We start from the raw sequence: 25,821 nt of genomic DNA on the forward strand, positions 1-25,821 counted from the left end.
CTCTCTCTCTCTCTCTCTCTCTCTCTCTCTCTCTCTCTCTCTGTGTGTATGTGTGTCTAATATCCACTTATTAGTGAGTATATACCCTGCATGTCCTTGTCCTTTTGTGTCTGAGTTACCTCATTCAGGACGATATTTTCTAGGCTGCTAAGAGCATAGTGGAACATGTGCCCCTGTGGCATTGTGAGGCATCTTTTGGGTATATTCCCAATAGTGGTATAGCTGGCTATTCAGGTAGATCATTTACAATTTTCTGAGGAACCTCCAGATTGATATCCAGAGTGGTTGTACTAGTTTGCAATCCCACCAGCAATGGAAGAGTGTTCTTATTTCTCCACATCCTCTCCAACACGTGTTGTCACCTGTGGTTTTGATCTTAGATATTCTGATTGGTGTAAGGTGGAATCTCAGGGGCGTTTTAATTTGCATTTCTCTGATCACTAAGGACTTTGAAAATGTTTTAGGTACTTCGCAGCCATTCGAGATTACTTAGTTGTGAAATCTCATGAAAATCTACTACTCTTTAAGTCTAATAAACTAATGTTAACATCAGTATGATAAAGGCTACCATATGATAGACCAAAACATATGTTTATGTTTCTGTATGTGTAATGTTGTTGCTATTGCCCTCCTCATAAGGTACATAGACAAACTTTAAAAAATAGCTTACAAATTTGCAATATATAAACACTTTTCCATATGCACACAATTACAGGGTATAAGAAAAACATGGGAGCCTGATTTATTTAGTAAACAAATACTAATCTCTAACTTGTACATTAGGCTTTTATTTTTAGATTATACATACTTAGAAGTATACATAATTGGAGAAATTTTAATAGTTTTTCTGAAAAAAAATCCCATCAACATAATTGGATGGAAATGGATTTAGCACTGAAGTTTGCTTTTTCATATTTACTGATTTTCCTGAAGTGTCATTATTTTAATCTGTCTTTTGAAAATAACCTTGAAATTTATCATTTTTCACTGCCTGTTCCAGGACCTAATGCAAAGGGAGACAATGAGATTCCAGACTCCCTGAGTCTCCTTCAAAGGCCCTATATTAAAAGGGACGGGTGTGATCTCTTTCTTTCCCTTCCCTTTTCCACTTTCTTCCTATACTGGGACAAAGAACTTTCTTCAAAGAAACCTACAGGGCACCAGATCTGATGAAATTAAATCGATATTGCTTTTCTTCTTTCTCCAAATCCCATAAAGCATGAAGTTGTTGTTAACAACATCATTATTTGGGGTCAGCTCTGTACAAATTTGAAGCTCATGTTGGGCAGAGTATGACTTCAAATGTAGAAATCATCTTTATTGCTTGTGCTTTAAAGAGAAGTGAAACCATAAATTTTAAAGTCTCTGGAATATACTTCCAATACTTCTTTTGTTGATTTTAAATTGCCTTTGAATAATAAAAAAAATAAATATTATGGTTAAGAAAATGACAATAATTCTATGGATTGAAATAATACTTTGTATGCTTTAAGTTGTCATTCATTGTAAAATGGGACGTAAGTACTTCCAATAAATCATAATTACAGCTTTTTATTATGTGTTAAGGCTACAACTAATAGATACTGATAGACGCCAAATAGTTATGTCAGCATTTCTCCTAAAATAAGAGCCTTGTTCATATAGCCAAAGGTTAGTTTATTTCTATTATCTTAGTGTTATATAGCCAAATAAGCAGATATACTTAGTATAATATTCTCCCATTAAGGGCAAACACACACACACACACACAAACACACACACACACACACACACACTATATTTTATATGTATGAGAAACATTTAGCCCATTCATGTGTTATTTAACATAAATAAAATGGCAGTCCTTATGAGTAACTTAAACTACATGCTGAAGATGAGACTAAGATTTTATGTAAACATGACTAGTATATTAAGAATGAAGAAAGGAATGTTTTCTGATGCAGATATAAGATGTAAAAATAAAATTTTAATTCAATAATTGAAAATTATAAGGAGATAATTCTAGATTTTAATAACAGAATACATATCATATAAAATAAAATAACTCAATTAAGAATCAAGAAAAGAAATATCCAGACTTAAAGGCATATATTGACTATATTAAATAAAGGATTGATCTGTCTATCTATCTATCTATCTATCTATCTATCTATCTATCTATCTATCTATCTGTAATCTTTACATGTGAAACAAGAGCAGATAACTGATATTTGAATACTATAAATTCCAAAAGTAGAATGGTGTAAAATAAATAAATATAATTCAGCGAACCATATACACCAAAATTATCTTTGCAAAGTGCTTGATAATTTCTTATAATGTTCACTTTGGAAATGAGCACATTATACAATACTTCAATAATAAATAAACAAAACAAAAATTTACTGAATGAGCAATAATCAGATGTACTAGCTGGAAAAAAGACAGGGATAGAAACAGGCATGAATTTCCTGCAAATATATAAGGAACAAAAATAAGTCTTGGAGTTGGAAAGATTACCTTGTAGGTAAGGGTACTCGTTGAACAAGCGTGAGAGTTTGGGTCAGCACCCATATAAGCCTCAGATGTATCTTTGTGATGTGAAAGCGCGCACCTTCAGTACTAGAAGGGGAGGGGACCAGAAGAAGGTGGAGACTTTCTGAAAACAGCAAGCTTCCAGTTTCATTGAGGGATGCTGTATCAAAAACAATAATAACATATAAAAAATAGAGTAAAAGAAGTACCCACAGACACACACAGACACACAGACACACACACATACACACACATACCACATCAAAACATTAAGGAAAAATATGCCATCAACCTAGAATTCTAAACTTAATAAAAAGACATTCAATAATTAAAGTAACAATATTGTGTTAGTAAGCAAAATTTAATTAACCATGAAAAACTTTCACTGTTTATGCCCACCAACCACCATAAAAGAATAATAAATAAAAAAAACATAAAAGCAATTTCTTCAGGTAATATAGGAACAGAACTTACAATTTGGGGAATTAATTAAGATGTTAACTTGAAAAACAACAAAACATTTTAAACTAGCCGTAGCCACAATTACTTAAAGCAAAATTTATAATTCATGTATTTTTGAAAATGTTTCATGCAACTTTACATTTGAAATTATGATATAGATGAAAGCAAAATGGACCTCGGTATTAGCAAAGTTCTAGGTTTTATTTGGTATGATATAATATGAACTCAGCGTAGATTAGAAAAATTAAGGGGCAGGAACACTAACTAACACCTAGATGTAAGATAAAATTTAATGAAAGTCATTAATATTCACTTAGAATAGACTGAAAGCTATGTTAGAGCAAAAGGAAAAAACAAAATTTTAAAACAAAAGAATAATGGAATCAAATACTAAATGATTGATGTAAGTCAATAATAGTAACATTAAATGCTGATGCTTTAAACATCCAAGTTAAATGGCTTAAATTATAAATGAACAAGCAATGTTACAAATGAAAATAATATAAGTATGGTAACAGGTTAAAGGTAATTGAAACAGGAAAGATTGATATTTCTTACTGTTATAAAGAGTGGATTTGGTACTTTACTACAAATTAGAAGACATTTAAATTCAAATAATACAGCCAGAGATAAAGGCATTGCAAGACAAAATGTACATTCAATCACAAAGACATGAAATTCTGAGTATATTATTGTATAATGCATAGTTTCCATAAGGAATAAAGAGAAGCCAGAAAAATTTAAAAATATATACAGTCAAAGCAACAATTATAGAAAAATTTATTATTTTGGGCAGTAGAAAGAAAAGAAATTGATAAAGACAGAGAAGAATCAAAATATTCTAAATCAAGTTTTTCTAATCAACTTTCATAAAAATGTATTTAAAAATACACCATGAAAATTCATTTTAGTCATACAAAAAATGCACATTCTAGAGGATAAAACAATGCTGGTAAATCCACTTGGCTAAAATTATGCAAGATAACTTCCTTAGGTACCTAGCCATTTAATCAGAGAGGAATATTAGCCGAGCTACAGAAAAGCTCCACATATTAAATATGACACATGTAATAAATAATCCATAAGAGGAAATCATAAAGGATATTCAAATACTTAGAACTAAATGATACTGAAGTTGTATAAAAATTCATACACTGACATTAGAGAAGACCAGTTAAAAAGAAAACTGTAACAAAGGCAAAAAAGAAGAATGGAAAGGAGAGGAATAGTTGGGGTTGATGTCATGGGAAGAATCAGGAGGCACACACACACACACATACACATACACACACTCACACAAAACATTCTAAGAACAACTCGGTGGTTTGAAGAAACTGAGGTCACAAGGAATTCATACTGTTTCCTTGGGCTTTGCTCACAACCAGTCAGAATTCCCACACAACTCCACTCCTGAACCATGTTCTAGCAGTGGGTTTCCATATGACCCCTCAAATGGCCCTTAGTATTTGTCCTTCTATAATGGCTGGACAGATGGCTCAGCCATTAAAGGCTAGGCTCACTCCCCAAAATAATCTGTTCTCTTAATGCAACAGAGTGACTTACTCAAAATACAATAAGTAGTCAGAAGCCTAGGAAGGAAGGAAGGACGGGGGGGGGGGGGCTTTCCCATAGCTCTGCCTATGAACTATGCAAGTTATTCCTCAAAATCTGTACCATTGCTTTTCCTATGAAATACTGTGATTGTAAGGCCAGTAAAATGATCTTTGTTTTGAGAAAACCTCATTTATAAAATCATTCCTTGCAGCAACTAACCTCTCTCGCTTTCTCTGTAGTCTCCCATATATACCTTTAAGTGCAATCTTTTATTATTGTCCAATTAAATTTTTACCTGGAAGAATATGTTGAAATATCACTTATTTTAAGTGTTTGTGTCTATAATAAATTTTGATTTGTTAGTACTGAATCAATATCTAATAATGGATAGTAACATATTTACCTGAGACTATATTTCAAAAAAACTACAAAGTAGCAAGATATTTAAAGATACATGATACCATGAGAGCCAAGTGCTGTGATACTAATAAAGAGAAGTAAACTTTGAGAAAGAAGCAAATGTGCTGTTTGCAACAATCAGATTAGTTAATAACTATCAGAATACACATTGCTTGTTAGACATGAGATTCACATTCACATGATGATAGTATCATTGATTCCATTGTATCATAATTGTCAACCTAAAATAATAATTCTGAGCAGTAGTTGTCTCTGCTGTGTATATGAGGTCTATATAACAGAAGACACACTAAATTGGACTGCTCGTATGGACATATATCCCTATCTTTCTGGAAGATGGGAGAAAAATATTTGACCCATGGGATGATTCTGAGTTTGGAGTTCTGAAAGAGACGCTATACGATCATGTCTTCCTTTTCAATATATCTTTCTTTTTAAAGTAATTTATTTATTTAAAATGCATCCCAATCAAATTTTATTGACTTGCTTTATATCTGTGTTGTTAACATAACCTTATGGAATGCAAGTAAATTAGGCTAAGAAAACATGACACTGACTTCAATATTAGAATTCAGAGATATTTCTAGTTGTCCCATCAACACGAACTTCTTCAACATAATCAAAATCACTGCTGTTAGAAAAATAGAAATAAATCTAAATTTGGAATCACAATATCTATTTTCTCTGATCTTTCAAATAATGATCACAGTCACTCCACCTACATTAAACTGGAAGTAAAGTTTCTAGGATCCATAAACAGAGTATTTGATAGCCATGTGTAACTGATATACAATGGAAAAACAGTGACCTGGTACTGAAGCTTAGTTTCAATGTTTATTACTTTATACTGACCAGATTAGATTTTCACAGTATTTAGAAAGTCTCTCACACACAATACATTAAGAGTCAGAAACTTTTGTAATTACATCCCAACAGAATGGAATTAATTCAGTGCAAAATTTTCAAGCTGTTAATGACTATGAGGTTAGGAAGTTTTATTGTTTTTGCAAACAATGATAGAGTGCCTTTAAATTTCATTTTACTTTTCTTTGATTAATGTAAACCTAATAAAAAAAGCTTCATTACATTTGAAGGTTATTAGTTTTCATTTCCTTGGGTAGAATATTAGCATAATAGAGAAGCCAAGTTTCATAACTTCTGCTAGAGTCCATAAATAATTAATTCTTTACTGTGTGTAGTCTATGCCTCTTGTCTAAAGACATGAAGAAATGATTTTTGCACACAAATTCTCTGGTACTTCTGAGAATAGCTTTGGATTTGTCAGACTTTATTATTCCTTATAACTCACCTCATTGTTTTCATTCTCTCAGATTTGGTATGTTGGTTCATAACTTTCCACCTCCTCTTTCAAGATATTACTTGAGCAGTATATGTGGTTGCTGTCATTTAAGTGTATCCAGTGGGGCACTCCCTCAGTATCAATTGGTCCCTGACCTTTGTCCAGTTTTAATTTTCTGTGATAGTCTCCATAAGAGGCTTCTCTGATGGGAGGTTGTAGCTATACAACTCTGTGTACAAGGAGGAGAATTAGAATGTAATAATAACTTATGGTGATCTAACAAAATATTGGCACTAGATTCCTTTCTAAGATTCTTAACCTCAATAATTAAGGGAAGCAGGATAGATTTCTAGTACTAGAAATTAACTCTCTATTTTTGAGTAGCTCTTAAGTACAATTAAATAGCTTACTGGCCATCCAATGCGGAGTAGTCAGCCTTTAAAAATCTAACTATAAGTAACAAAATTGAACTTTGCAATATATACATGTGTGTGGGTTATATATACAATAATAATCAAAGAAAAAGATACTACCAAATTGAGGGGGCTGTGGAAATGGATTGGAAAGGAATAGTTGGAAGGAAATTAAACTAGAAAAACTAGAAAACTATTAAACTAGAGAAACTTAAACTAGCAGTATTTTTTCAGCCATGCTTACTTGTATGTCAGTGTTTTGATGAATTCACCATACTGGAAAATATGGCTATGAAGTGCCTCACTCCTTTGAAACAACACAATTTTTCTTTGCATGGCAATTCTGTTGCTATAATCCATGTGCCCTTGCCTTCCCTGAGTTCTGCTAAGATTTTCTTAAGCTATAACACAGTTGGATATAGGAATAGGTAGCCATGGACACTCAGAAGAAGAAAACAAAGAACATTTTGAAACAATAGATTTGAAGAAAGGAATTTTAGTCTAGATTTCAGTCCAATTCAGTTATCTTCACATTTAAATTAAAATTTTATTTTGAAGAGCATTCTATGATAGAATAAAGGAATATACAAGCCATTCAAACATGAATCATACTAATGAAAGAGCAAATGTTTTCTAATCGGGGTGGTAGTTTTATAGCTGTGGCAATAATTCCATCCAGAAGTAATTAACATGTCCTGTGTACCATAAATGAAAGAGGTATGACCTAGGTTTCAAAGGATCTTTCTTTAAAAACCACTCTATTTATTTATACTCCAGCCATTGTCCCCCTCTCCTTTTCCCCCCTCCTACGGTTCCTCATCCCAATCCTCCTCCCTCTTGCCCCTGAAAGGGTGCTCCCCTCTCCTACGCTTCCCTGGCACCTCAGGCACATCTTCTTCCATTAAGGACTGACCAGACAGTCCTCTGCTATATATGTGACAGGGGCCTCAGACCAGCCCTTGTATGCTGCCTCTGATCTTTATGAATGGGATAAGTCATAATGACCAAACAAAGGGTTTATCACAGCCAATCACTGAAGAAGTGAGGGAGGAAACTAACAGCAGGATCCTGAAATAAGAAAATGAATAAGAAGGTATGGAGGTTCGGTGCTTACTGGCTTGGTTTCCATACTTTGTTATAGAACTCATAACCATCCATCACAGAATGTTCTCATCCATATCAGTCACTAATCAAGACAGTTCTTAAAGGCTTGCCTGCAAGCTGGTCTGGAATGGACATATTTTGCAACTGAGATTCTTTCTTCCCAAATGCCTTTAATATGCGGCAAGCTGACAAAAAAAAAAAAATCTAGCTAGCACATCGTGTGAAGCATAAATAAAAGAAACAAACAAATTTAAGACTTGAGTTATGTGAGACAGACCATAAAGACAATGAAAAAACTAACTTTAAAAACTGACCTCATTATTTGAAAGTCTTCAAGTATAAATTGTAATACATATTAAGGATAAATATGGTTTGAATTTTATGAGTATATGATGAACTCAATTTGATTTATTTTGTCTTATAAACATCTAACTACTTGTGGCATTTTGAATGAAAATGTCCCTGCATAGGCTCACAGCTATATTGGAAAAGAAGCTCTATTAGGAGATGTGGCTCTGTCATAGTGGGTGTGGCCCTGTTGGAGTGGGTGTGGCCTTGTCAGAGTGGGTGTGGCCTTGTTGGAGAAAGTGTGTCACTAGGGTTGGGCTTTGTGATTTCAAATGCTCAAGCCAAAACCAATATAACTCTCTCTTCCTGCTTACTGAATATAAGTATGCAGAAATCTTGGCTGTATTTCCAGCACTACATCTTCCTCTACCCTGCTATGCTTTCCACCGTAATGGACTAAACTTCTGAACCTGAAAGTGTGGGTGGCCTCTTTGGAAGAAGTGTGTCTCTAGGAGTGGGCTTTGAGTTTCAGAAGCATAAGCCAGGCCCAGTGACTCACTCTATCTTTCTGATGCCTGCGGATTCAGACATAGAACTCTTGGCTCTGTCTCCAGAACCACGTTTAAAGGATGCTGCTATGCTTCATTTCCTGTTATGATGAAAATAGACTAAATCTCTGAACCTGTAAGCCAACCCTAATTAATTATTTTACATTATACAAATCACCATGGTTATGCTGTCTCTTCACGAAACTGGAAACCTTACATGAAACAGTATGGCACATTCCCACCACATGATAAACAGTGATTATTCAGAAGTATCTGCGGGATATTACACTACTAAAAATTTACTTGACTAGTAAGGGAGTTGAGTTGACTGCTTAAGACAGATTAAATATTTAATCTACTTTTCCAGGGTATTATTAAAATTAAAATACATGTCAATATAAATTCAAAGTCTAAAAAAATAAAAATGATGATTCCTTAAACAATAAAAAAATATGAATCAAGTAAAATTATTTAAAGTTAAGCACATTTTGCTGTTTGAAATAACTTGAAGTTTAATGTTAAATATAAAGTGACATTTCACTTAATTTATAAAAATTAAATCATATGTTTATCATGAAAGTGCTCTAAATAAGTCTTTTGTCAGGTTTATTTCCACTAAATTGGTCATAGTATTTTTTAACTTCTCACAAAGTCCATTAAACAAATTAGAAAACTGAGAATGACACAGAAATATATCTCCAGCATATTTGGCTTCACTCATGAGGCAAGAAAATTAATTAGTAATAAGATAAAATGCAGTTTCCTACATAAGAACTGTTGATTTGTAGGAGAAGGGGCACGTGGGCCTTTCACTAACATCTATATGTGTGTGTAAATTATCTATCTATCTATCTATCTATCTATCTATCTATCTACCTATCTATCTAACTATCTTTATATCTATATATGATACATAAATGATACATAATGGAGAGATGAAAGACAAACTATATATATATATATATATATATATATATATATATATATATAATCATACATGCTACTAAAGTCTGGGCATTTGTTCATAAATAAGTATTTTTGAATTTTCTTTAATAAATGATTGCTTCTCGTGATGATGATTCAACTAATACTTGGGAATTCAGTGCTATATGAAAAAGAACTTTGCATTAGGGACCCAAAATACAATAATTTTAAAGGCTTACCTTTAATTCATTCCTAAATCCAGAAGCACATTAGAAAGGAAATATATACATTTACATTCCATCTCAAAATTGAAACAAAGGATAAATAAATTATCTGAGAAAATGAATCAAATTCCAACTATGTGGACAGGAACAAAAATCAGAAGCTAGCCAGCAACCCAACACCCTGTTTCTAGGCTTTTGCGCTTTTAGCAAATTCACACTAACCGTAGATGAGATGATACTTGTTCCAGCGAATACAGGTCAGTTCCTATGCTCTGGACTTTGGATCTGAAAGGATATGCATGGAGGGTAGAGATTTTTTTTATTTTTGTCACAAATCTTACAGAATAAGAATCTTTTGTCTCCTGTTATTTAGCTACAGAGAACATATGATTCTAAATTTTGAAGATTGAATGTCAGACTGTGGTCAGACCCAAGGATGTCACTCTCTCAAAATAGCATAGCTGCCAACACGTGTTGCTTTCCTCTGTTAATAGAGAGATAGCCTTTATAAACCACTCAAGTGCTTAATAGTCAAATGAAGTTTTCATTTAGAATTGATAGGATTTAAACTCAGAGCAAATGATGTTTAGTAGGTACAGAGCTTCTCTTTGAGTCACTTCTAGGAAAGTGCTGTATTAGAAGAAGTAAAGGTCTGTTTGCATGAACTCTAAATCAGCTATGTATGAGGAAAATAAGGTACATGATTTAAGTACTGTACTTATGTTCAATTAGAAGGTATCAGTGCAGTGTACTGTTATTTAATCAAAAATACATTCCTCATAATTGAATATGAAAGTTTGGTTTTTATTGCAAATTAATTACACACTTATTCCAAACTGTACAAAAAATAAAATGAAAATAAAAGCACTTGTGATCACCTGATGTGGACATTTTGCCTCACAGCCTTTCATAAATTTTCCTTACATGACCAGAAGCATTACAGTGGGTTCACTCCTTTTTACAATCTAAGTAGTGCATTATAACCTAAATTATCATAATGTCGTTAGTTTTCCAAAAGCAAGTTTATTGTGTTTGTATGATAAATTATTGAAAATTAGATGAACAACTCCTTCTTTACGCTTTTATCTTCATAGAAGTTTGCAGAGAAGTGATGCGTGTACTTCCTGTCTTGTGATTTTGTTGGTTACACTGTTACTTTATATCATTGAACTTATAGTCACAATTTGTTAATATTACATAAGCTTGATGTCTAAAATAAAAACGATTTTATATACTGAGGAAATGAGACAATTTTGCTGCCTCTCTTCTGACTTTGGTAATAGAGCTCATTCGGTGAGAATTGTTATCTAGATCCCATCTCAAATTTGATTCCTTGGAGATAATGTAAATAGTGGAATATCTTCTCTTGCTGGGTGAGGTGTTGGATGAGTACAGTTGATAATCATCCCACTTGACTGTTATTTTTGTCTCTTTCCTCTATTAACTACTAAAAGAAGAATATAAAAGTCCCCCAAAACCCTGTGCATCTATTTTTACATTCCAGTTCAGTATTTGTTTCAGGAAATTTGATTTCCTGTTGATAAACACATTAATGTTTAAACTTGTATCTTTAGGAGAATGTATCTGCTCACTATTTTTGAAATGCTTTTCTTATTCTGGTAGTAGTCCTTAGCCTGAAATTAGTTTTGTCTGATATTCCTACCAGCATACTCATCTTCCTGTTGAGTCACATTAAAATGATTCCTATGTTGAGATTTATTTCACTTTTATGAATATTTTAATATTTTAAACAGATTTCTGAGAGGCAATGTGCAGTTGATTGGTACTGTTCATATAGCTATCTTGAAATTAGTCTCTTGCAAATAAACTAAGAGCAAGATGACTATATAGACGGGAAGCAGCTCCTCCCATCACCACAGATAACACTACAGAGTCTAAGAACCTGGGTAGAACCCAAATACTGTGCATTAAAAGTAAGATTGATCAGTAATTGTGTATTGCTGCTCTCATTAAATTACATGAATATCCAGAGGTCAGGGTTTTCTCCAGAGTCAATCAGATAAGCTTTTCTTAATCGTGGACCCTAAATCTCAAAAGCTTATGGTTTATTTGAGGGAGAAAAATGTTCCATAGCTGTTTGAGACTAAATTTTCAGTATAAGCCTGAATTAAATGTAATAGAGGATTATCCCAAGCTGCCTTTCTCAGTATTCATTGTTGACAGAAGCCAGTCATGCCCAGGATACTAAGTATTTATGAAAGTGAGGCTGACCTAGAGATTTTGGGATAATCCTTATTCAGGAAGAAGTCATGTGCTGCTGTCCTACACAGCCATTTTCTTCTATGTTTTTCACAGTAAAAATTAGGAACTTCCTTGGTAAAATATTATCAATAAACAAAAACCAAACATAATAGCCTGGTGCATAGTCTCCATGTTATGAGAATTATGAGAAAGCAAAGAGAAAATTTCAATTTATTCCTATAGAGTTCTGACCAAAACTAATAAAAATATATAGTAAAAAGTATAAGAAACAACTTATATACAAAATATGATAGTATGTAATATTATTACTTAGCTGAAATTGATATCATATAAATATGCAGCATCACATTAAGAGAAAAAATTCTATCATGATTATTATGTCATATCTGATCTAATTCCTTGTTTCTAAAGTGAAATGTTTGCTTCTTTATTTTCCTATGCATAAAAACACTGGGCAAAATTAGGGATGCATTTTAGTAAAAATTGGCATTTAATTTAGTGGAATGACCAATACCAAGTTTAAGATATGTGTTGTGAGAGAAAAACGATGATAAAGAGTAAAGGGTTGGTCATTCTGTCCTCAGACTGCTTAATAGACAAAATTTTTCAAAGTTGTCTGTCACTGGAAATGTCAAAACCCAGTATACTAGGATTCTCTGTGGGTTAATTATTCCCGCCACTGATGACATGAATTAACTAGGAAGATACCAGTATATGAGTATGTGCCTGGATAGGAATATAAAATATTTTACAAGTTAAATTCTCAAAATTATGTTAGTATATTCAGAGTAGAGATTCACTTACAAAATGTCTGAAATCATGTGTCCTTTCAAGATGTAAAAGTAGTACGTCATTATACCTTCAACTTTTAGAAGGCACAATCAACACACTGTGTGTGCAAATTTCATCTGGATAACAATACATCATACTATTGTCTCTGTATTAAATATTGAAGCTGTGTTTTTTCCTTGTCATTATTTTTAAATACACTTTGAATAATATTTTCACAGAATTCGTATGTTAGATATAAATATCTAATATTAAAATTTATAAGGGAACAACTTGAATTTTATTTGCAATCGCTTCTCTTTTGTGTAGTGATAGAGTTCAAAGCCAAGCCATGCACAATGTTGGGCAAGTGTTCTGCCACCAAGCTAATCCTTAGCCAGTGAAATTTTGAGACAATGTTACACTGACATTAAACTGGTCATCCTACAGTGTCTTCAATGATGCCCCCAGTGATAGTATTGCAAGTGTATGTTTACAGACCTGGTATATTATGAGGTGAGATGAATATCTGCACATTTCAACATCCATGGAGGTGCTATAATCCATCTACAGTAGATACAGAAAAATGGCAGCACTTTTATGAGTATAGTGCTTGAGAGTTCTAGCAATACACATGGCTTTAAATTTTAGCAAGCAGTTGAAGCAATGGTTATATAAAATGAAAGGATGTAGAAACTAAGAGGTAGACACTTTCTAACATTAAGGAACACAATTGTGGTATGTAGAGTAATTGCAGCCAGCAACATGGGTGCTCTGGCAAGGAATCACAGTCACAGGCATTCTAGGTCTGTGTGATCCATCTGGATCACTCTGGCTAGAACAGAGACATGTCCTTAGCACTTATCTTTAACCTCACACAATACAGTTTGTAGTAGGAGATACCCATATTTAAAGGTGACATCTAATAGAGGGGCAGACAATATGGCAAATCAGAGGAAGTCTTGAGAGAATTGATCAAAGATAGTTTATGCCAAATTCTCATGAGAAGAGATAGGAAAGGTAAAATATGATCAGTGAGGGAGAGAGAGGAACGTCAGCTCCTTGCAGTTCACTTAAATGCAGAGGTTCTCAGTTTGGAGAACTTCAGTTCAGAGGAATTCGGTTTGTGGAATTCAGAGGCTGTTTTCCAAGCAGAGACATTCACTGAGAAGCTGACAGAAGGCAGGTTCTGATCAGTTAGTTTGAGAGAATTTTTGAGCCAAGAGCGCTAAGCTGAAACCATTCAGCAAGAGTTCAGAATAAACTGGAAATAGTGAACCCACTCAGCAGTAAGACCCCAAGACTACAATTACATCTAGGGAATGAAAGTTGCTTTTATATTTGGAGCTCAATGTGGTTGGAGAAAATGAAAGTCCACCAACATTGCAAAGAGCCAAGAATATCTGAGAGAAATATTGCAGAAGACAGGAGACGTCTGATAGCCTCAAAGAAGAAAATGACCCAGAATTGTCTCTAGAGGAAGCATGAGTTCTCCAAGTTCAGATGGGTGTCTGTAGAGACTGGGGAGACTCAGAAATGGCAGGAGCCTGGATCCCAGAGCCAGGAATGAAACAGGAGATTCTGAAAGATTGGATCATCTTAAGTCACCCCAAAAGACAATTTTAATTATATAGACTGACTGCATTAAAAAATTAGGAAACAATATCAAATCACTTAAGTGCCAGGGTAGGGCTTGAGAGAATAGAAACACTACTTGAAAAAGTCATTGCCGTATTTATTGCAACTGTGGCCATTCAAGCAAACCCCTTCCCTCCCTTAAATTGCAATATTTATATATTTCCTCTCAATAAATGTTGAATAAATAGTTGTACAACAAGAAATATTAGCTATGATAATACAAAGGATTGAGACAAAAGACAGAAGATATAAGAGCACAGGAAGTCCCTTTTTGTGAGCCTATCGTACCAAATGAAATTAAGGATAAGACACGCAGCCCATTGAATCTACTGCGCCAAATTCTATTGAAACTGAGAAGAGGCTGACTTCCTTTGATTATGAACAGTACAGTAGAAGTGTAAATTGAGTAAATCATTTCCTCTTCTACTTGCTTTTTGTTTATGTTGTTTTGTTGCAGCAATAGAAACCCTAAGACAGGGATTGCTCCTATTTAAACCAGCACATTTCACTCCCTGGCTCCCAGAGGCTTATAGGCATATTATGATGTAAAATACATTTATTCTAACTTCAAAAGACTCCATAGTCTATCAAAGTCTCTGCAGTGTTTAATAGTCACAAATTCAGTGTCTTTTCAAAAGACTCATGTGATCTATTACTATAACCCCCTTTAAAATCTAAATTAAAAAGCAGATCGTATATGTCCAACATGTGATGATAAAGAATATGCATAACCATTCAAAAGGGATGGAAGGAAGAACAGTGAGGAAATACTAGACCAAAGCAAGACTGAAAACTAGCTGGCAAACTCCCAACTCTGCATCTCCACATTTGATGTCATAGCATTCTTCAGGGCTCCAATTCTTTCAGTTTTGTTGACTGTAACACACTTCTTTCTCATTAGTTGGTCCCATTCCCTGCCAGAAACTTTCTTTGGCAGGTATCCTACAACTCTTGCATTTCTAACATCTTGGGGTATCCAATGAAAACCGGGTTTCAGTTTTGTAGCTTCATTCAATGGCTTCTCTGGTCATCTATGCAGGAACACCAGACATATGCCTGACCTCAGTAGATATCCTTAGTCATGAAGAGATCCCATATCCACTTTCTCATATCCATGACTGTAGTGTCCATGTTCTGCTACTTGCTAGGATGGAACAAGGCTCCCTAGTTCATTTATAACTCCATCACCTCTCATTCTCTGTCTCTGTCTCTCTCTTTTTCTCTCTCTGATCCTGGAACTCACTCAACTTGTCAGACCAGCCAGGTATTTATCTCAGAGATCTGCCTCCTGCCTCTGGCACCCTAGTGAAAGAACTAAAGGTATGTGAGACCTCTCCAGGCCCTAATCTTTTCTTCAATGCCTTTTAACCTTTCTTAAATTTCTTTTCCTAAATACAAAGCTTAGCTGGGTAGGACTTTACTTTTAAGTGAACACTCAGTTTATTCCATGTGGACTCGGCCTTTCAAAAATAACTTTTTCTCCTCAAAGTCTACATTGCTCATTAATCCTAGTTTTTCTTTCTTCTTTGCTCCAAAGATCTGCATAAAACTGGTCACTAATAACCACACAACACAGAAATCTCCTTTGCCAATGCAGTTAAAATTTTCAATTATCAAACTGTTCATACAAAGGCAAAAGCCAGCCACATTTTTCACTCAAATATTGTAAGAATGGTCTCAGAGACACATACTAATATTCTTTTCTTCTGAACCCTCTCGAACCAGGCCATTATAATCTACATTGCTCTCAATTACATAATCTCTTCCCTGTTTCCACTAGTATGGCCAATAAATTCCTGTTAAACATTCAACAATTTTTCTAATACAAAGCTTCAAATCCACATTTCAGCAATATGCTCAGGCCTATCAAAGCGATAAGGGACTCCTGGTACTATTTTAGGGTTTATTTTGCTGTGAAGAGATACCAAGAATATTGTTTCATAACTACAAACCTAGCACTTGGGAGATAGAAGCAAGAGGACTGGAAATTCGAGGTAATCTTTGACTATATGTTAATCATTTTATTCATTTACATTTCAAATGATAACCCCGTTCCCATATACCCTCCACAAACCCCTCATCCCGTCTCCCCTCCCTCCTCTTCCATGCTTCTATGAGAGTGCTCCTCCATACATTCACCCACTCCCACCTCACTCCTCTAACATTCCCCCTATGCAGGGGAATCAAGCTTCCCTCCCCTCCCACTGATGTAAGAACCTTCTGAAACTTATATATCTGGAGTCTTGGATCCCTCCAGGTATACTCAGTGGTTGGTGGTTTGGTCCCTGGAAGCTCTGGGTGGTCCAGTTTGTTGATATCATTCTTCTTATTAGGTTGTAACACTCTTCAGCTCCTTCAGTCCTTTCCCTAGGTCTTCCATTTGGAGTACCTGGGCTGAGTCCAGTGGTTGTATGTAAGTATCTGTATCTGTATAGGTCAGGTGCTTGTAAAACCTCTCAGGGAACAGCCATATCAGGATCCTGTCAGCAAGTACTTCAAGAGATCAGCAATAGTTTGGAGATTTGGTATTTGTAGATGGAATGGATCCCTAGTTAAGGCAGTCTCTGGATGGCCTATCCTTCATTCTCTGTTCTGTTTTTTTTGTCCCTGTCTTTTCTTTGGACAAGAATATTTCTGGGTTCAAAATTTTGAGCTGTGTGGATGTCTCCATTCCTCAAATGAGGGCTGGGCCTATCTACTGGAGGTGGTCTCTACACGTTGAATCTCTCCTTTTTTGAGGATTTCAGCTAAAGTCATTCTCATTGACTTCTGGACGCCTCTTGAATCCCTAGAGTTTGGGACTTTCTAGAGGCTACCTCAGCTCCCTATCCCCCTCTGCTGCATGTTTCCTGATCCTCAGTACTTCTGTCCCTTCCAATACCTGTTTCTGTCCCTACTTCCCTCTCCCCCTCTTCTCTCCCTCTTTGGTCTCTCTGCGCTCTAGCTCCTGTGATTATTTTGTTCCCAGTTCTATGTAGGATTGTAGCATCTATACTTTGGTCTACCTTCTTTTTAAGCTGCATATGGTTTGTGAATTGTGTCATGAGAAATTTGAGCTTTTGAGCTAAAATCCACTTATCAGTGAGTACATACCTTGTGTGATGTCTTAGTTTCCTCACTTATTATGATATTTTCTAATTCCATCAATTTTCCTGTGAATTTCATGAATTCTTTGTTTTTAATTGCTTAGCAGTACTCCAGTATTTAAATGTACAACATTTTCTGTATCCATTCCTCTGTTGATGGACATCTGGGTTCTTTTCTGCTTCTGGCTATTATAAACAAGGCTACTATGAACATAGTAGAGCATGTGTTCTTGTTATATGTTGGAACATCTTTTGGGTATAAGCCTGGTAGTGGTATAGCTAGGTCTTCAGCTATTTCTATTTTCTAAGAGACTGCTAGACTGATTTCCAGAGTAGTTGTACCAGCTTACAATCCTACCATCAATGGAGGAGTGTTCTTCTTTCTCCACATCCTTACAAGCATCTGCTGTCACATGAGTTTTTGATCTTAGCCATTCTGATTGGTGTGAGTAGAATCTCAAGGTCATTTTGATTTACATTTCCCTGATGACTAAGAATGTGTAAGACAAAGGACACTGTCAATTGAACAAAATGGTAACCAGCAGATTGGGAAAAGATCTTTACCAACCCTACATCTGATAGAGGGCTAATATCCAAAATATACAAAGAACTCGAGAAGTTAGACTCCAGAGAAACAAAAAACCCTATTAAAAATAGGTTACAGAACTAAACAAAGACTTCTCAATTGAGGAATCTCCAATGGCTGAGAAGCACTTAAAGAAATGTTACATATTGATTTTGAGGCCAGTCTGGGTTATGAATATAAAGATACTCATAACTTTCTATCAAGTCTCACATGTAAATATACTATATTGGCATGAATTTATTTTCTTGATTTTTCATGATTATGTCAGTACTATCAATTTAAATGTAAAGAAATTAAATTAAATGACTACATAGTTTTAATCATTACTATAATTTCTATTTCTATAAGATAACAGTTGTAATACTTTAAATTTTTCTTTGTGCTACTGTTATATATTTAGTTATATACACTTAATAATAAAGTCTGATGCACAGGACCTTGTGATCAGGGAATGTACCTTAAATGCTGCATATATATATATATATATATATATATATATATATATATATATGCTCGCTGGTTTCTAGGTCAGGATGGATACAATTGCATGATGAGTTAATGCATCAGAACAACATAGAGGGCTGTTTTCTAAGAAATTTAACACTTGAACATTTTTATAAAATAGGATTAAAAGTCACAAATGACTCATTTTATGTTCTGTGTTGAAGCTACCAATACATTTAATGCATATGTAGCTGGAATACATATATTAATAATTCATTTTATTTTACACATTTACATTATTTGTAGTATACTTAAATCACATTTACTTACAAAATAATAATTATTTAAGATATCTGAAAACAGTACTTAATTACAGACATATTCTTTTGATAGTTATTATAAATCAAAATTTTATTAAATTAGTGAAGTGATTTCTAAGCTAGAAAATATTTGTAAGGACATCTATATTAAAATGCCCATGTCATTTCAAATCCAATTTACATTGTTCTCAGATACCTTCTTCACCTTCTTCTCAAGATTCCAGGCTGTGTGTTTCTGCTGTCTCTCAAATTCCTGTAATCCCTTGTAGGGAAGCCATAAGTCTGCTCCATTCTGATGGTATGGACTTCCCTGGTACTTCTGATGGCAGCCCTAAGAGGACTATGTCTTTTAAGAGGCAGAACATGACAATATTTTGGCCCATGCCTGGTACTGGCCATAGGTGTGTCCTTCTATGGCACTGATTGTGGAAGTGCTTGACTGGGAACAGCCCATGTACCTGGGATTTGTCAACTTGAAACCACATAGTGTCTATACTGAGGTCCTGACACTGCCCGTGCCCTGTGCACCTCAAGCTATACCATGACCACTCAAGAAAAAAGAATATGAGTATATTGTGCTGCTTTGATTTGTCAATGTTACACAAGGAGTAATGATCAGAAAAAGTGGGAACTTAATGGAGAAAATGATCCCATCAGATTGGCTTGTAGGTAAGGCTGTGGGAAATGTTCTAATTTAATGATTGATGTAGAACTACCTGGATCACTCTGTTGGACACCATTATTAGGGATATGATAAAGGGTATATGGGAAATCAGGGTTGAGCAAGCCATGGAGAACAAGCCAGGATGTTGCATTCCTCTATAGCCTAGATTACTCCAGTTTCTGCCTCTGGTGTCAGGTCTTGAGTTCTTGCCTTGCCTTCCCTTCAGGAAGAGTTTAATTATAAACTGAAATCAACCCTTTTCTTCCCCCCAAAGTTTTTTCTTCTTGTGATCTTTACAACAGCAATAGAAGTCAGACTAATTGTAAAATATTCTCAAGAAGTAAACAAATTATTAAGAGGGGGAAAAAAGGACAGTGACCTTGCTGGCTGTCTTAGTCAGGGTTTCTATTCCTGCACAAACATCATGACCAAGAAGCAAGTTGGGGAGGAAAAGGTTTATTTGGCTTACATTTTCATACTGCTGTTAATCACCAAAGGATGCAGGACTGGAACTCAAGCAGGTCAGAAAGCAGGAGCTGATGCAGAGGCCATGGAGGGATGTTCTTTACTGGCTTGCCTCCCCTGGTTTGCTCACCTTGCTGTCTTATAGAATCCAAAACTACCAGCCCAGGGATGGTCCCACCCACAAGGGGCCCTTCCCCCTTGATCACTAATTGAGAAAATACCTTACAGCTGGATCTCACGTAGGCATTTTCTCAACTAAAGCTCCTGTTCTGTGATAACTCCAGCTGTGTCAAGTTGACACAAAATTAGCCAGTACACTGGCATATCAATCTTTGATGTATATCATGGGCCAAGTAAGTATAGGTTCTTAATGAATTATTAGCTAAATGTTATATCCAAGCTTCCACTCTCTATCTACTATTAATACTATGATGTTTTATAACATGTATCTAGCAGTGTTGATTGCCCATTAAAATATTTTGGATTGTTTTCAAGTTTCTTAAAATTAAAATGAATGTTTTTCATTGCCTTTAAATTTTCTGTTTGGAAGATGCAATTCCTCTAAGGCTTTCTGTAACTGAAATGCCAATAAAAATTATGTTGTTCAAATTAGAGAGGTACCTCAGTAACATATAAACAACTATTCAATGTAAGTCAGTAATACATAATCTAATATCATGTTTTACTAAAAAAAAAAAAAATTGAGGTTTATTTTATTAGAGTACATGGAAACTATTAGGCCTATTTTTAAAGAGACTATCCAAGAGAGAAATCCAGGATAATAAAGAAAAATAGCATATTTTTAATTTTTAATTTATATAAACATATTTCAGAAGCTATATGCCAGAAAACCACTCTGTCCAGGCTATGGTGTGAGATTTATTTGTTTCAACAGTTTAAATCAGTGTTAAAGGAAAGAGAGTAGACATGCTTTCCCACACAGCTTCCTAGCCAAAATAGCAATACATTATTTTCCTCAGAAAATTATACTCAATTCAGCAAACATGGCTTGTATAATGTGTGTTATTAAATATGTATTGATTCAAAATGTGAATCTCCTCAGAAAATGAAGAGTAAAGAAACAAAGCAACAGAGAATCTAAAACAAAAAAACACGTCCTACCACTAGCACTAAATAATAGTTACAAGCAATTTTCATTTGCTAAAATTAGCTGGAAGTTAGGTCATTGTCTGGAAGATGGATATATCTGGAGATCATCATAATAAACATAAGAATTGAAAAGAAAGACATGTTTCTTTGTTTTATGGACCTTACTTTTTAAGGCAGAGTTAATGTCATAAAACATCATGTATATGTGCGTGTGTGTGTGTGTGTGTGTGTGTGTGTGTGTGTGCGCACACATGCATTTCTATGTCTGTGCACATGTGCATAGATAAACAGAGGCTATATACAGGAAGAGAGGAAAAGGGAAAATATCAGCAGTGCATAGGTAGGAAGGATAATATGGGAATTGAATATGGTCAGCATTGATATACTCAAAAGAAATTATTTACATGAAGCTCCACACCATGCACAATAAAAATTTCCTTCAAATCTATGTTTCAAAATACCTTTCAAAAACTGAAAAGCTAGATATTTATCCCTATAGAAAAATACTTAGGAACTTGGGCCATCTGCTAACTATTTGTTTGAAATAATATATATATTATGTATACAGTGCCCTTCATAATACTTAGACATAAAATACATTTAAGGTAGCATGTTATTCTCCAAAATTTGCCTTTTTATTATGTTTCTATATTAAATACTTATGAGGTGATGAAGAGATGGCAAATGAAGGGATGCTAGTTTGTAATGGATATTATTAAGAAAATAAAAATGATTAAAATGAATGACCTAGCATGAGAATACACAAGGGAATGCGTGATACAGATAGATGACTTTCTCAGTATTATATTTTCTTTGTCATTGCTATCACCACATATCTGACCAACAGCAGCTAAAGGGAGGAAAGGTTTATATTGTTTATATTGGGGCCACTATCTAGCAGCAGACAATCTAGTCTTCTGTCTCTTACCATCTTTATTTCTCCCATTCTGGAATTTTTCCAAATCCTTAGGTATAGGTGTTTCAAGTAGAGTTAGAACCCTTTTAGTCTGTATTTTCTTTACTTTACCAATTGTGAATCACTGTAACAGTAAACATCCGTTGCAAAGAGATGCTTCTTTGATGAGTGGTCAGAGCTACTATTTTTTATGCTATAAAGATAAATGTTTAGAAATGCAGTTAGACATTACATATTAAATATATGGATATATATATATATATATATATATATATATATATATATATATATATTAGAGTATATATTACAATATAGCGTTACAGTACCAGAACTGTAAAGTCCCTATTGAGTGGATCCTAATCCAATTATTAAGGTGTTGATTGCCCACAAAATACAAATGCCACTGTTTTTATTATGCTCACTTGCTTATATGCAAGTGAAAATATTTGAATGTTATACCTATAATTTCCATTTTCCCTAGTCCCATAAATTCAGTCTATAGCATAAATTTAACACATGAGAAATTCATCACACATGACACTTAAATGCGTCAATTCAAATGCAGGAATAATAAACACAGAAGCACCAATAATGTCCTGGTGTTGCATTAAAGACAAAAACCAATGCACTTTCCCTTGGTGTCATTTGACCAAGAGAGAGTACAGATCTGAAATTTTTATTTCACTTTCCCTGTGTGTTTAGTAGTTCATATCTGTCTGGTGTATACATCTGAATTTGTGCCTGGCTAAATACTGTCTTGTGAATCCATCCAGTGCCTAAGTCTATACAGCTATGCATCTGTCCCTATCAAAGGCCTTTTCTCTTTCCTTTGATAAGCAACACAGAAAGCATCACACAGGAAATGTTGACTCTACAGAAATCTGTAACAGTTTTACATTGAATGAAGTAACTGGCTCCGACTGACTCTATGTGACCTGCATAACAAACAATATTGCAAACACCATTTTATATCTATCAATAAATGTCTGTATGGTTTGTCCAATGCCAATTGAGGATATTCATCTAATAATGATGCTTTCAGCCTATCTTCTGTTTCCAAAAATCATTATCATAATATAGCTATAGATACACATGCCTTCTCTTTGGACAGTAAAGCAAGAGTAAATAATTCATATACATTTAGAGCTATGCATCAGCTTATGTTGTAAATGCTGATTAAACTGGAAATCCAAAGTAATTCAGAGTGATTGTTACATTGATCAATCAAATGATGATTAAACAAACTGACTGAGGAGTACAAGCTGGGATAGCAGTCCTAAATCTTAACTGACCACCTTAGGATGCATATTACCTCTGGCTCTCATGGTCAAGAGTGAGTTCCAGGACAGCCAGGGCTACCCAGAGAAACCCTGTCTCGAAAAAACATAAAACAAAAAGTCCCAGTCTCTCATCATGTAAAAGATATATTTATCATAAAACATAAACATATTTTTATTATAGAGTAACTATATTTTAGATCTGGGTCGACTCAGTAAAATTTCACACATTCATATATCATGTATCTATAAACTCAGAACATTGTAACTTATGATCATCTATTGATATTAAGGTGATGTATATATTTAGCTCAATTAAGTATTTAATTTGTCTAATAAAAATTAAAACGATACATTTCTGTTTCAACTGAATTCCAAATACAATTATAGACCTATGATAAAGATTTTTTAAAATTACTACCACGGTTTAAGATTCTGCTACCAATTTAATTACAATTATCCTATAGTCTTCAAAATAATGATTGCCAGAAAGGCACTAAAGTAGCACAGGTTTCATAAGTACATACTTTTTACATATGTAAAATAGTACCAAGGAAAACAACCTACCAGCTCTCTGCCTTTCAACTGAAGCTTAAGATGAATCACGTCAGAGTGACCCCAGTTAGCTGCCTTCCCATCTCTTCTCCTTAGCAAGTGTGCAGGTGAGAGGATTACGAGTAATATTCTCAGTCCCATACACACTCAAGTATGATGTGGTTTATATAAACAATCATTCGGGGTCACTGTATTTTTTTAAAAATTAATTTTGTTCCCTACAATTATCTGCTTATGAATCTGCTATGTAAATATGTCTGAGGACATTACTTACATAATTAATCTAGTAAAAAAAAAATCACACACACAAAAAATCCTCCTCACACCCTATACCTCTGAACAGTTGGAATTCACAGTGGTTATCTAAGTTACATCTTTGTTGTCCCAAAATCTCAGAACAATTTATGCATTTAACCCCTCCTTTTCACATGCAGCTGTTTCTAAATACAGATTTATACCATTTAATTGACAATAAATGTCAAGTTACTGATCAATTACTTTTCCAAGGTAAAAAGTAGCAACAATAAGTGATTACTGTTGTGTAACATTCGTTCACTGAAACATTTTTTGTGTGTGTGAATGGAGAGGAAAAAGGAGAAAAGGATCTGTAATGACAAGCATGTATTGTTAAGTGGTAGATTCAGTTCACTAAAATGTCTTTGTGAATGAAAATGAAAAAGAGAAGAAACAAGTTCCCTAAAAGCTACTACTGATGCAGAAACATTATATCTAATTTTGGAATTCTTTCCTGTTCATTTTGCTGAAGAAAATGCCCCTTATGTATACTGAATAATGCAATGTTAGTGTAAAAGTGAGAGAAAAATGATCATCTGTATTTATAATTCATGAAATAATAGAGAGTATCACATAAATGACTTCTCACATGTTTGTGACAACCCAGTATTATACAGGCAGTTTGAAGGAAGTTTTTGATTAGTAATAATTGGGTCCTGAGAATAGCAAGAATGGCGTGTATCAGAGGTCACTGCAACAGCGAACTCCCAGGAAGAAAATTAAATACAGCCAAGCATCTGCCCACACAATTTACCACCTGCCAATCTATAGAAGAACCTTTCTCCCTCAGATTCCTGTAAAGTCTTCTGACTGTAGCTTACTTTTCTATAGTGCATCAGGCTTCGTCTTGAAAATACAGAACCTTGAACCTCTTTAATTCTTATAACAGACTTGGGAAAACAGAAAACAACCTCAAAAAATACAAAGATTGTTTGTTTGTTTGTTTGCTTGCTTGCTTTGTGTGTGTGTGTGTGTGTGTGTGTGTGTGTGTGTATGGTGTTGCTGCTGTTATTAAATGTACAAATGTCTTTCTGTATCTATGTAGCAATAACTGACAAATTTTCCTTTCAAATATGTCTCCTCACTTTCTTGTTATATTTGAATATTTTACTTATCATTTTAGCAATGTTTTTTGTTACATTGGTTTTTTTCTCCTTTTGTTTTGACCATGAAAAGCCTACTTTCATTTACATGTCACTCTCTTAGCCATTAAAATTCAGTACTTAAGGAAACATAAGGCAGGGAATTTACTATTTGTTAGCTAATGACAAACACAGAGGCATTGGACTGGAACTGGAAGCCATTTAAGGCTGAATATAGCAGAGTGAGGGATTCTCCCCAAAAGATACCCCAGCTCTTCAGGAACACAGAAAGCTACTCTGTCACTCCCCAAAGGCTAGACTGATTAGAAGTCACACATCAGCAGCTGTGATCTTTAGAAAAAATGTCTGGCTTGAATAAAATCTGACAGTAGCTTTCTGCAAGGTCTTTTGAAAGTTTGCAGTCAGTGTTAAGTTATTCTGAAGCCAAGTCACATTTACTTTGATTTCTTTGTGAGAAGAACAGACTGGATTACAGTAGAGGAAGACCAAATCTCTTGGGAATAAATGACTGTTAGGTAGGTACATCAGAAAAAAGGAACCCTACAGTTCATTCATTGCCCCCCTGTCCCTGTCCCTCTCCCTGCTGCTCTCCCTTGCACCCTCCCTCCCCCCTCCCTCTCT

Source organism: Mus pahari, chromosome 12 (genome assembly GCF_900095145.1).
Source record: "Mus pahari chromosome 12, PAHARI_EIJ_v1.1, whole genome shotgun sequence".
Classification (NCBI taxonomy): domain Eukaryota; kingdom Metazoa; phylum Chordata; class Mammalia; order Rodentia; family Muridae; genus Mus; species Mus pahari.